Below are 12,489 nucleotides of genomic sequence, written 5' to 3'. Positions count from 1 at the left end.
AAAAGCAGAAATCGTCACTGGGGCATTAAATCATTTCTTCAAGCATCTATTTTATTATGTTTAACGTAATATTGTTCGGATCCAACACAGCGCTTGTCAAATTGAAACACTTAGCCTCCTACAACAAGAGTCATCGGTGTATTCACACAATGTGACAGAGGTGTGTTTCAAAAATTGTTCGAACCTACTCTGTGGGTGTGGCCTCCTTTGTGGGAGTGGCTTGCCACCCCCATGTGACTGGATGGGAGTGGCTTGCCACCCATGTGACCAGATATGAAGATGCCGACGACACTTGTCAGAACCACCTTAAATTACCTCACACACAGCACTGGCATGCATAAGAATATGATGTAAACTTGTTTTTTAAAAGGCATCTTTGGTTTGCGTTAAAACAACTTCAACACACGCAATGTTCTGATTGCACCACAAATGCAGTAGTCATCCTTACCTTTCACTGAGTTTTATAAATATGAACATGATAGTGTAGAATAATCATATCCAAGGACCAGTGGTGGGTTTCAAAATTTTTTGGAAGCTCTTCTGTAGGTGTGGCCTACTTTCCAGGTCCACTGGTGGAACCTCTTCTAACCGGTTCGGTAGATTTGACAAACCGGTTCTACCGAATAGGTGCGAACTGGTAGGAACCCACCTCTGCAATGTGACATGCATGGTTGGTTCTAATAAAGGAGAATATTTGTAGTTCTGGGTTTGTAAATCAGGGGGCCTTGATGCTCTCTGAGCTGGATTGTTTTCTTGCTTCTACACGGATGACGTTACCTAGTTTGGTAATGAAACATTTGCAAGAAAACAACTAAGCTCAGAGAGACCCTTTGTGGTTGGATCTTTCGCGATTCAGCATTTTAACCCCCCCCCCGCCCCAAGAGCACTCTAGAAGCCTTCTAAAGGTGTCTTTTTTTTGACAAAAAACAGGCCTGTTTTTGCGAAAAATGGGCTGTTTTTTTATCGTTTTTGCCCCCCCCCCCCCCCCGGAGCACTCTGAAAGCATCCTAAAGGCTATTCATGCCCTTTTTTCAAGATCACGTGAAGTGCTAATGCCACTTCATAATGCCTTGGTAATGCCACACTTGGAAAACTGCATCCAGTTTTGGTCTCCACAATGTAAAAAAGATGTTGAGACTTTAAAAAGAGTGCAGAGAAGAGCAACAAGGATGATTAGGGGACTGGAGGCTAAAACATATAAAGAGCATTTGCTGGGATTGGGTATGTCTAATGAAAAGAAGGACTGGGGAGACATGATAGCAGTGTTCCAATATCTCAGGGGCTGCCACAAAGAACAGAGAGTCAAGTTATTCTCCAAAGCACCTTAAGGCAGGACAAGAAGCAATAGGTGGAAACTAATAAAGGAGAGAAGCAACTAGAACTAAGGAGAAATTTCTTGTTAGAACAATTAATCAGTGGAACAACTTGCCTCCAGAAGTTGTGAATTTTCCAACACTTTAAAAAACAACAACTAAGTTTTAAAGAAGACATTGGATGAACATTTGTTTGAAATGGTACAGGGTTTCTTGCTTGAGCAGGGGGTTGGACTAGAAGATCTCCAAGGTCCCTTCCAACTCTATTATTCTGTAACAATAATCTAATCCCTGAAATGGAGTTAACAAAATGTGATCGTCTTTTTCCAGAACCATACAATGCCTCAAGCAAATAAAAAGGGAAAAGAAGGCAGTTAAAAATTTATAATCCTGTTGATCTTGTACAGCTGATCATCATCTATTTGTTTCGATCAGAATAGAACTGGAAGTGACCTTGGAGATCCTCTAGTCCACCCCCTCTCTCCAATCTATTCTTTAACACTTCCAATGTTGGAGCACCCACCACTTCTGGAGACAAGCTATTCCACTGGTTAATTGTTCTCACTGTCAGGAATTTTGTCCTTAGTTCTAGGATGCTTTTCCCCTTGATTGATTTCCACCCATTATTTCTTGTCTTGTCCCCAGGGTCTCATCTTTTTGTATCTCTTTGTATTTCAAGTTTTTTTTAAAAAAGGTCCGATTCTTAAATGAGTTAGAAAAACACCCACAGTAATGAAAGATTAAAGTTTTAGTCCATATATTACAGAGAATAGTCAAAGAAAAAAAAAAGTAGAAGAAGGAAACTTAATCCGTTCGTTTTAAAAGGCTTGCATAAATTCCATCCATAAAAATAGCATTTAAAAAGTAAGATAACCCATTGTTCAAAACCAGTCCAAATTTAAGTCCGTCACTTATTTCTTCTGTTCTCCAATTTAAATTAGTTTTAAGTTTTTTTTGTAGGCAGTCACTTTTAAAACAGAAATAATTCATCAGCAGCTGAAAACACTTTCTCTTTCCATATCCTTCCGTTTTGGAGCCGCCCTGACCTCATCAGCCATTTGGCTGGATTTTTTGTCACTGGCTTGAAGAGCTTCTCTTGGATCAATCAGAGACTTTGCGATGTCCCTGTGATCAGCAAGATGTATTCTTCCTGTTCACCATCTCTATGGGACGGTTTAGGTCTGTTTAGACCACCCAGAGACAAAAGTGTCGATTGCAATCTCAGAGCATTGAGATCGCACGCCGTGTCGTCGCAACTTCAGCTCCTCCCTCTCCCCAGGTTATCATCTTTTAACCACCCCATAATCCCTTGTGGGGTGGAGTCTCGGCAACTGAACGAAGCTAGCAGAGTGTCTTAACGGCTGGATGCCTTTCTTGATGCCGAGGCAGAGTTTTGTTCAGCAAATATATTCTCATTGTGCCCCAGAGAGAGAAATATCTGCCTCTACCCAGGATCGAACTCACAGCCTTCTGGTTGTGAGGTGAGAGCTTCCCCTCTAGGCCACTACACCACTCCTTTGTCTTGCCCTCTGGTGCTTTGGAGAATAGCTTGACCCCCTCTTCTTTGTGGCAACCCCTGAGATATTGGAACACTGCTATCATGTGACTTCTAGTCCTTCCTTTATCTAGAATGAGCCAAGGTGGCGCAGTGGTTAAATGCAGCACTGCAGGCTACTGCTAGATCAGCAGTTCAGCGGTTCAAATCTCACCGGCTCAGGGTTGACTCAGCCTTCCATCCTTCCGAGGTGGGTAAAATGAGGACCCAGATTGTTGGGGGCAATATGCTGACTCTCTGTAAACCGCTTAGAGAGGCCTGAAAGGCCTATGAAGCGGTATATAAGTCTACTGCTATTGCTATTGCTATATTGCTATAGAATAGCCATACTCTCAATTCCTGCAACCATTTTTTTCCTGTGCTGATATTCACTTTCTTTCTTCTCACCTTCTTAGCTATCATTGGAACAAATTATGCCCAGGGCTTGTGAGAGCGTTCAATTTTCCTTGCATATTATTACATCTTGTGTAATCTCCATCTTCAGCCATAATCACTAGTGATACTTATTATCTTGTTAGCGCTTTCGCTTGCGGTGGACTTGACAAATTGGCTCCCGTGACATTTTGTGCAGCGAGTAATCAGAAAGCCATTGTTCCATTGAGAAGGCCGAGACTTTATCTGAACAAAAGAATGTCATCAGACGCATTTAGAAATAGTTAAGGGTTTCCCTCTCTCGCGCATCGGAAGAAAACGGTGACACACTGGAAGAATATGAGAGGAAGAGTTAGATAACACAGATGATGCTCGGTTTACGACCATTTGTTTAGTGGCCAAGGTTACCAGGGGGAAAAAAAGGGACTTTTGAACAGGGGTGAAATCCAGCAGGTTTTGAAAGGTTCCGGAGAACCGGTAGCGGAAATTTTGAGTAGTTTGGAGAACCAGCAAATGCCACCTCTGGATGGCCCCAGAGTGGGGTGGGAATGGGGATTTTGCAGTATCCTTTCCCTGGAGTGGGGTGGGAATGGGGATTTTGCAGTGTCCTTCCCCTGCCATGCCTGCCACGCCATGCCCACCAAGCCACACCACGCCTACCAAGCCACGCTCACAGAACCAGTAGTAAAAACATTGAATTTCACCACTGCTTTTGACCATTTTTCACACTCACAACCATTTCAGTATCCCCGTGGACCCACGATCAAAATGTGGATGCCTGGCAACTGATTCATATTTATGAGGGTTGAAGTGTCCCAGGGTCACGGGATCAACTTTTGTGACTTTCGGATAATGGAGGAACCAGATTTACTTTCCAATCTTGTTACCAAAGGTGCTGGTCATCACCTTTAAAGCCCTACATGGCCTAGGACCTGGGTACCTGCGAGACCGTCTCCTGCCACATACCTCCCTTAAACCTATAAGATCGCACAGGATGGGCCTTCTCCGGGTGCCTTCAGCAGGACAATGCCGGCTGGCGGCACCTAGGAGTAGGGCCTTCTCTGTGGCCGCTCCGGCCCTATGGAATGAGCTGCCCCCAGGGATCCGGGCCCTCTCCAATCTCATGGCCTTTCGCAAAGCCATTAAAACCTGGCTTTTCTGTCAGGCCTTCTGATTGGGTGTTTGTTGCGTTCTTTTTTAACTTTGTGTGTCCTATTGTTTTTAAGTTCCTTTAATTTCTTTTATTCTGTAAGCCGCCCGGAGTCCTTCGGGATTGGGCGGCATAGAAACCTAATAAATTCAATTCAATTCAATTCAGTACTAATTTAGTACATGCAGGGATTCACTTCATAGCAGGAAACGTCTTAAAATGGGGCAAAACTCATTCAACGACTGTCTAAGCGTAGCAGCAGAAATTTTGGGCTCAATTGTGGCCGTAGGTTGAGGACTACCGATACCAGGGATAGCTAACCTTTTTTGTCCTCACGTGCCAAAAGCACGCGCAACAGTGCACACAAATGTGCCCACACCCATAATGCAATGCACGTGCAACACCCCCACGCTCGCTCGCCCTCCCTCCCCCGCACATACACACACGACCCCCCCATGCCCCATTTTGGGCTTAGCAGGCCTCCCTGAAGCCTCCTGGAACCAAAAACGGGGCACAGGAGATGCTGCATACCCCATTCTCCCAGCACATGCGTGTGCCTCTCCTGCATGTATGGCCAGCATGACTAAATGCCAAAGGTGCATGGAACGCTGTTACCTTCCCACCAAAGGTGGTTCCTATTTTTCTACTTGCATTTTTACATGCTTTAGAACTGCTAAGTTGGCAGAAGCTGGGACAAGTAACAGGGGCTCACTCCATTACGCGGTGCTAGGGATTTGAACCGCCAAATTGTCGACCTTTCGGATTGTCAAGCTCAGTGTCTTAGCCACTGAGCCACCTAAGGAACTCTATCAGAAGACAATTAAAGAGCCTAAGCTTGGGACAAAGGATTCCCATTGAGGCATGGATGAGGACAATCTTATTACTGTGGCAGTTAATATAGCATCTTGGGCTAGGTTCCAATGTATGCTAGAAAGTTAACTTTATCTTAGACGTTGCTTAGCAACATTGTCCTATTCCCAAATTATATGCAGCATAGGTGGTGCAATACTACTTGGAACATAATATTCCAGATCTACTTATTCTGTGTACACTGAACTGAAGCTATTTCCTATCTCCCAGTTGATTATGAGCTATTTACTAATGTTCATAAAGGTTTGTTTACCCCAAGATCAATGTAAGTAGAAATGCATGTTATGCTTGCCCCCTCCGGCACCAATTTTTGGGTTCTTAAAATAACCCCAGAGTGGTTGGGTTAGCCTGCAGATGTACAGTATATGTCGCCAATTACTGCCTAACACCCCTTCTAGGTTTTTATGGGGTGGGTGGGGGAAGGGAAGTTTAAATATCATTTGAGAAATACTATACGTGTGAAAACAGTATCCCTATCCTGTCCTTTAATGTTATGAGAACACTGGCCATATGCTTTGCACACACTGTAGATAGCGTTGTGCTGTCTAACAAAAGGAAATTCAATGGTGAAAAGAGTAAGGTTCTACATTTCGTCAAGAAAAACAAAATGCACAGGTACAGTATAGGTGGTACCTTGCTCAATAGTAGCAACGGTGAGAGGGATCTTGGAGTCCTAGTGGACAGCCATTTAAATATGAGCCAGCTGTGTGCAGCAGCTGCCAAAAAAGCCAACACAGTTCTAGGCTGCATAAACAGAGGGATAGGATCAAGATCATGTGAAGTGTTAATACCACTTTATAATGCCTTGGTAAGGCCACACTTGGAATTCTGCATTCAGTTTTGGTCACCACGATGTAGAAAAGATGTGGAGACTCTAGAAAGAGTGCAGAGAACAGCAACAAAGATGATTAGGCGACTGGAGGCTACAACATATGGAGAACGGTTGCAGGAACTGGTTATGTCTAGTTTAATAGAAAGAAGGACTAGGGGAGACATGATAGCAGTGTTCCAATATCTCAGGGGTTGCCACAAAGAAGAGGGAGTCAAGCTATTCTCCAAGACACCTGAGGGTAGAACAAGAAGCAATGGGTGGAAACTAATCAAGGAGAGAAGCAACCTAGAACTAAGGAGAAATTTCCTAACAGTTAGAACAATTAATCAGTGCAACAACTTGCTTCCAGAAGTTGTGAATGCTCCAACACTGGAAGTCTTTAAGAAGATGTTGGATAACCATTTGTCTGAAGTGGTATAGGGCGTGTGTGGAGGTACTGGGGGGGGGGTCAGGTGTGCATGTGGGAGGGGTGGGGGAGCATGGGGGGGTCACACATACATGTGCTTGGGGCAGGGGTGTGCATTGCATTATGATTTCAGCCCAAGATGAGAAAAAGGTTAGCCAATACTGCCCTATACCTAAATGGAACATAAGACCTAACTGGAAAATAAAACCTATCCAGAAAATAAGACCTAACTGCAAAATAAGTCCTGAAGAGTCTTTTGGAGCAAAAATTAATATAAGAGCCGGGCTTATTTTTGGAAAAACAGGATAAGCAGGTATGCTTCACATATATAGCAGGTAAGCATGCTGCATGTGTGAAAACATCTCAAACATTCACTCTTTCTTTCAAGGGAAATGTTGAACATTATATTCTATTTTTATAAACCGAGCAAGAGTTGTTAGAGAGGAAGGGAGGGAGGGAGAACTGTTTTCGTATGGCAATTTTGTTTTTTCAGAAATTCTTTCCAACTCAATGGAATATTGGCAGGAAATAAGATACTGATGCTTGAAGACTGTCTGCGATCTGTCTGTCAAGAGGAATCACGCTTGGAAAACTGAACAGAAGGGACCCAAAGCTGGTGAAAGGAAAAACTCAGGTTTGAAACTGAACTGGGTATTAATAGCAATATCAAAAGCACTTAGACTTATATACCAGTCTGTAGTGTTTCACAGGCCTCTCTAAGCAGTTTACAGAACCCACATCTCATTCTCAACAATCTGATTGACCAACCTCAGAAGGATGGAAGGCTGAGTCAATCTTGAGTCAGGCAGGATCGAACTCCTGGCAGTGGAGCAGAGTTATCTTGCACTACTGCATTCCGTACTGTGCCAACCGCAGCTCTTATTAATAGAAAGGAAGTGCTAATAGTAGGTTAGGATTGAACCGTGCTCTCTGAGTTTGGTTATTTCCCTATAGACATTTCATTACCCAACTAGGCAACGTCATCAGTGCTACTACCTTACCTAATTGGGTAATGAGATGTCTGCAAGAAAACATCCAAGCTCAGAGAGCACCAAGGACCTCAAAGAACTGTATATTCCTGAGGGTTAGGTGAAGTAAAGATTCCTCTTGCACATGCGTGCAAGTTGTTCCTGACTCTGGGGGGCGGTGCTCATCTCAGTTTCAAAGCCAAAGAGCCAGCGCTGTCCGAAGACGTTTCCGTAGTCATGTGACCAGCATGACTAAACTCCGAAGGTGCATGTAACGTTGTTTCCTTCCCACCAAAGGTTGTTCCTATTTTTCTACTTGCATTTTTAAATGCTTTCGAACTGCTAGGTTGGCAGAAGCTGGGACAAGTAATGGGAGCTCACTCCATTACGCGGCGCTAGGGATTCGAGCTGCCAAACTGCTGACCTTTCTGATCGACAAGCTCAGCGTCTTAGCCACTGAGCCACCACGTCCCTTCCTGAGGGTTACCCCCACCCCCAAAAATATTTCAATCTAAATTCACCCACTCCAAGCATTGCTATGAGGGAGGCAGATGGGCAGTGGCTCAGAATGGTGCCAAGCAGTCTAATCTCTCTTCTCCTGGTGATGTGACCCAGAACAGAACATCTGCTGTCCACCCATAGTCCCAGGACTCTTAGACCCATAAACACAGAGAGATGCAAGACAAGAGAAGCCAGAAATGCAACTAGATCCAACTCAGTGAGAAAATACAAATGCCTCCTGTGGCCATTGCTGGTAAAGGGAGTGAGAAGGGTTTCAGAAGCCTTGTTCTGCATGTTTTCACTACTTTGACATGTTTTCTATGTCAAAGGATGATGGGGCCAATACTGTTAAAAATGGCATTTAGGCAGGGTTGCCCCTGTGGCTTTTGGCTAGGCGGATTTACCCAGCAGGATAGGCTAGGCTAGGCTAGGCTAGGCTAGGCTAGGCTAGGCTAGGCTAGGCTAGGCTAGGCTAGGCTAGGCTAGGCTAGGCTAGGCTAGGACAGGACAGGACAGAATAGAATAGAATTCTTTATTGGCCAAGTGTGATTGGAGGCACAAGGAATTTGCCTTTGGTGCAATGCTCTCAGTGTACATAAGGAGAATAAGAATACATTCATCAAGAATAAAAAGATCCAACACTTAGTGATAGTCAAGGTTACTAATAAGCTATCAATGTTATTGAGCTATCAATGTTAACAAGCTATCAATGAAGCACGATGTGCTTCCACCTCTGAGAAACCTTAGATCCCTAATTTAAACTGTAACTCATAAAAGCATCAGATTAACAGAGTCGGAAGGGACCATGTAGATCATTTAGTCCAACCCTCACCCAACCAAGCAGGAGATCCTACACCATTTCAGACAAATGGCAGTCCGGTCTCTTCTTGAAAGCCTCCAGTGATGAGGCTCCCACAACCTCTGAAGGCAACTTCTGTTCCGTTGGTTGATTGTTGTCGCTGTCAATAAATTTCTCCTTATTTCCAGGTTGAATCTCTCCTTGTTCAGTTTCCATCCATGATTCCTTGTCTGGCCTTCAGGTGCTTTGGAAAATAGCTTGACCCCTTTCTCTCTGTGGCAACCCCTCAAATATTGGAACACAGGTATCATGTGTCCCCTGGTTCCTTCTCTTATTGTCACTAGACTAGCCATGCCCAGTTCTTGCAACTGTTCATCATATGTTTTAATCTCCAGTCCCCTAATCATTTTGGTTACTCTCCTCTGCCCTCTTTCTAGAGTCTCAACATCTTTTTAATAGTGTGGTGACCAAAACTGGATGCAGTACTCTAGGTGTGGTAATACTAAAGCTTTATAGAGTGGTATTAATACCTCACTTGATCTTGATTATATCCCTCTGTTAATGCAGTTTAGGATTGCATTGGAGCAGTGGTGGGATTCAATATATTTTTAATGCCAGTTTTGTGGGCATGGCTTGGTTGGCATGGCAGGAGAAGGTTACTGCAAAATCCCCATTCCCTCCCCATCCCACTAACCTGCTTTCCAGCTCTGTTTTCCTGTTCAGGGCAATAAAAGAAGATCAGCTAGGATGAAGTGGGGGCATGGCCAGCCTGTTTGCTGGTTCCCTGAACTACTCAAAATTTCCGCTACCGGTTCTCCAGAACCGGTCAGAACTGGCTGAATACCACCTCTGCATTGGAGAGTGAAATTACATCCTTGAAAATTGTGGATGCTGAACCTAAAGGACATGGCGGGCCTATCAAAATGTGCTTGAGGTTTCCATGCTCCTGGGGATTTGATGCCCCGATTCATAATAGGACTGGTTCTTGAGAGTTTTAACCTTCTTTAATTCCTTTTTTTTCTGTTTCTGGAGCTTAAAACTTCACTGGCTTCATTCTGCAAGTCCTCTGATTTTCTGATCTCACTCCAGAGCAGGCAAGAGATGAGATTTCCCTTGGGAAAACTGCAAATAACAGATAATCATTAGATTGCCCGCTGTTCAGCCCTCAATCCCTTTGATGAATCTGTAAACTCACTGCACGCTGAGGTTGAATAATAGCAGAGCCCAATGCCTAAATTATGTGTATATTTTATGGACTTTTTTTTATTTAAAAAAAGTCACTGCATGTTCTTTTCTTGTTCCCTGCTTTCATTCTTGGTTCCATTAAAGAAATGGAAATGATATGCCATAAATACAATTGCCAATATTAATGGGAGAAGCTACACGCAGTGCTGAGTTAAAAGTGCCTTTTGCTTTATCGTTTTGGTGTCTCTCTGGATGATTCTGAACATTCCCTTTATGAATATGCAGAATTTCTGAGACTTTTTTTTTTCATTCACTTTAGCAAAAAGTTACATTCTATAAACATGGAGTAATTATACAACCATATATGCTGATCATAGCCCTATAGTCTTCCATAAAGTGATTAGGGGACTAAAACATACGATGAACAGTTGCAGGAACTGGGCATGGCTAGTCTAGAGAAGAGAAGGAACCAGGGGAGACATGATAGCTGTGTTCCAATATTTGAGGGGCTGCCACGGAGAGGAGGAGGTCAAGCTATTTTCCAAAGCACCTGAAGGCCGGACAAGGAATCATGGATGGAAACTGACCAAGGAGAAATTCAACCTGGAAATAAGGAGAAATTTTCTGACAAGGAGATCAATCAACCAATGGAACAGAAGTTGCCTTTGGAAGTTGTGGGAGCTTCATCATTGGAAGTTTTCAAGAAGAGACTGGACTGCCATCCAGATGAGCCGAGGTGGCGCAGTGGTTAGGGTGCAGTACTGCAGGCCACTTCAGCTGACTGTTATCTGCAGTTCAGCGGTTCTAATCTCACCGGCTCAAGGTTGACTCAGCCTTCCATCCTTCCAAGATGGGTAAAATGAGGACCCAGACTGTGGGGGCGATATGCTGACTCTGTAAACCGCTTAGAGAGGGCTGAAAGCCCTATGAAGCGGTATATAAGTCTAACTGCTATTGCTAACTGCTATCTGTCATAAATGGTGTAGGGTAGTGATGGCTAACTTTTTTGTCATCGTGTGCTTGGTTACTTTGCTCCTCCTCTCCCAGCCACCTGTTGGAATGACCTTGGTTCTCACAGGAAAACTTCTTATTTTGACTATAACACCCCAGCTAACTATTTCTCTCCCTGTTCCAACTAGTGGCAGCCCTGAAACCTCAAAGGTGACCCCAGTTACGTTTGTTCCAGGGTTGGCATCAGACTTAATTCCACTAGCATTTCCAGCTACCATATATAAAAGACACCATAGACTTCCCAAAAGAACTGAATTTCCTAATTTTAGCCACCATGGATGTTGAGGCACTATATGCCGTCATCCCTCACAGACATAGATTTCACACCACTCAAAACTTCATCCCTGATACCAAAGTAGCATACTTTACCACCAGATCATGTGACTTTATATGACCAATAATTTGTACCTACAAATGAGCGTGGCTCCTTCATGTTATCATCTTGATAGCCATTCTAGAACAATGCTTTCTCAAATCTTATCTCCTGCTTTATTTGAGATGCACCGATGATATTTTCATCATCTGCAGCCATGGGGATGAAGAACCTTTCACCAAATTCCATTATGAATAACAGAACAGCAGAAGTGGAAGGGACCGTGGAGGTCTTCTAGCCCGACCCCCTACTCAAGCAGGAAACCCTAGAGTATTTCAGACAAATGACTTTTGATTACTTCAATAGGTTCCATCCAGAGGTGGGTTCCTACCAGTTCGCACCTATTCGGTAGAACTGGTTCGTCAAATCTACCGAACCGGTTAGAAGAGGTTCCACCAGTGGACCCGGAAAGCAGGCCACACCTACAGAAGAGGTTCCAAAAAATTTTGAAACCCACCACTGACTTGCATGCTTCAATGCCAGAGTTTCTGAGCCAACATGACTGGAGGAGGAATTCTGGGAGTTGAAGTCCACAAGTCTTAAAGCTGTCAGGTTTGAAGACCCCTAGTTTTTTTTCTAAAGGGTTAGGGGTGCAAGGATCTTGTAACTTGACAGCTTTAAGACCTGCATGCTTCAATGCCAGAGTTTCTGAATAGCTACTTGGACGGACCTAAGTACTAATTTATAATTTCATATCCGGTCACATGGGCGGCAAGCCACTCCCATCCGGTCACATGAGCAGCAAGCCACTCCCACAAAGGAGGCCACAACCACAGAGTAGGTTCGAACAATTTTTGAAACCCACCACTGGTTCCATCCCAACGATACAGAGAAGATTAGCATGGCCCCTGCTCAAGGATGACATGCAAATTCGTGAAGCGTTCTATATTTTTGACTTGTAAAAAGGTTAGGGGTGGGGGTAGAGGGAGGGAAGTAAACATTTCTAAAAGTTTTTTTTAAAATTTCAATAATAGGTTCCATCCCACCAACAACCTAACCTAATTAAGTAACAAGTCATGATAAAACTATACAATGGATGCATAAACACCATGATGTAAAAAATAAAACACCTTTCATTGTGTATCATGCATACCTGCTCCTGACTTCCATACAAAACACATTACTAAATTCGTCATCTAGAGAGAGGCTCTATG

The 12,489-nt window shown here is 43.7% G+C and overlaps 1 pseudogene; it reads left to right on the top strand.

The window, feature by feature from the left end:
- The first annotated feature begins 12,112 nt into the window (after positions 1–12,112).
- LOC116512832 lies at positions 12,113–12,228 on the top strand (annotated as a pseudogene).
- The last annotated feature ends 261 nt before the right edge of the window (positions 12,229–12,489 follow it).

The sequence above is a fragment of the Thamnophis elegans genome, chromosome 8, assembly GCF_009769535.1.
Source record: "Thamnophis elegans isolate rThaEle1 chromosome 8, rThaEle1.pri, whole genome shotgun sequence".
Lineage (NCBI taxonomy): Eukaryota > Metazoa > Chordata > Lepidosauria > Squamata > Colubridae > Thamnophis > Thamnophis elegans.
This window is presented reverse-complemented; position numbering and strand designations above follow the sequence as displayed.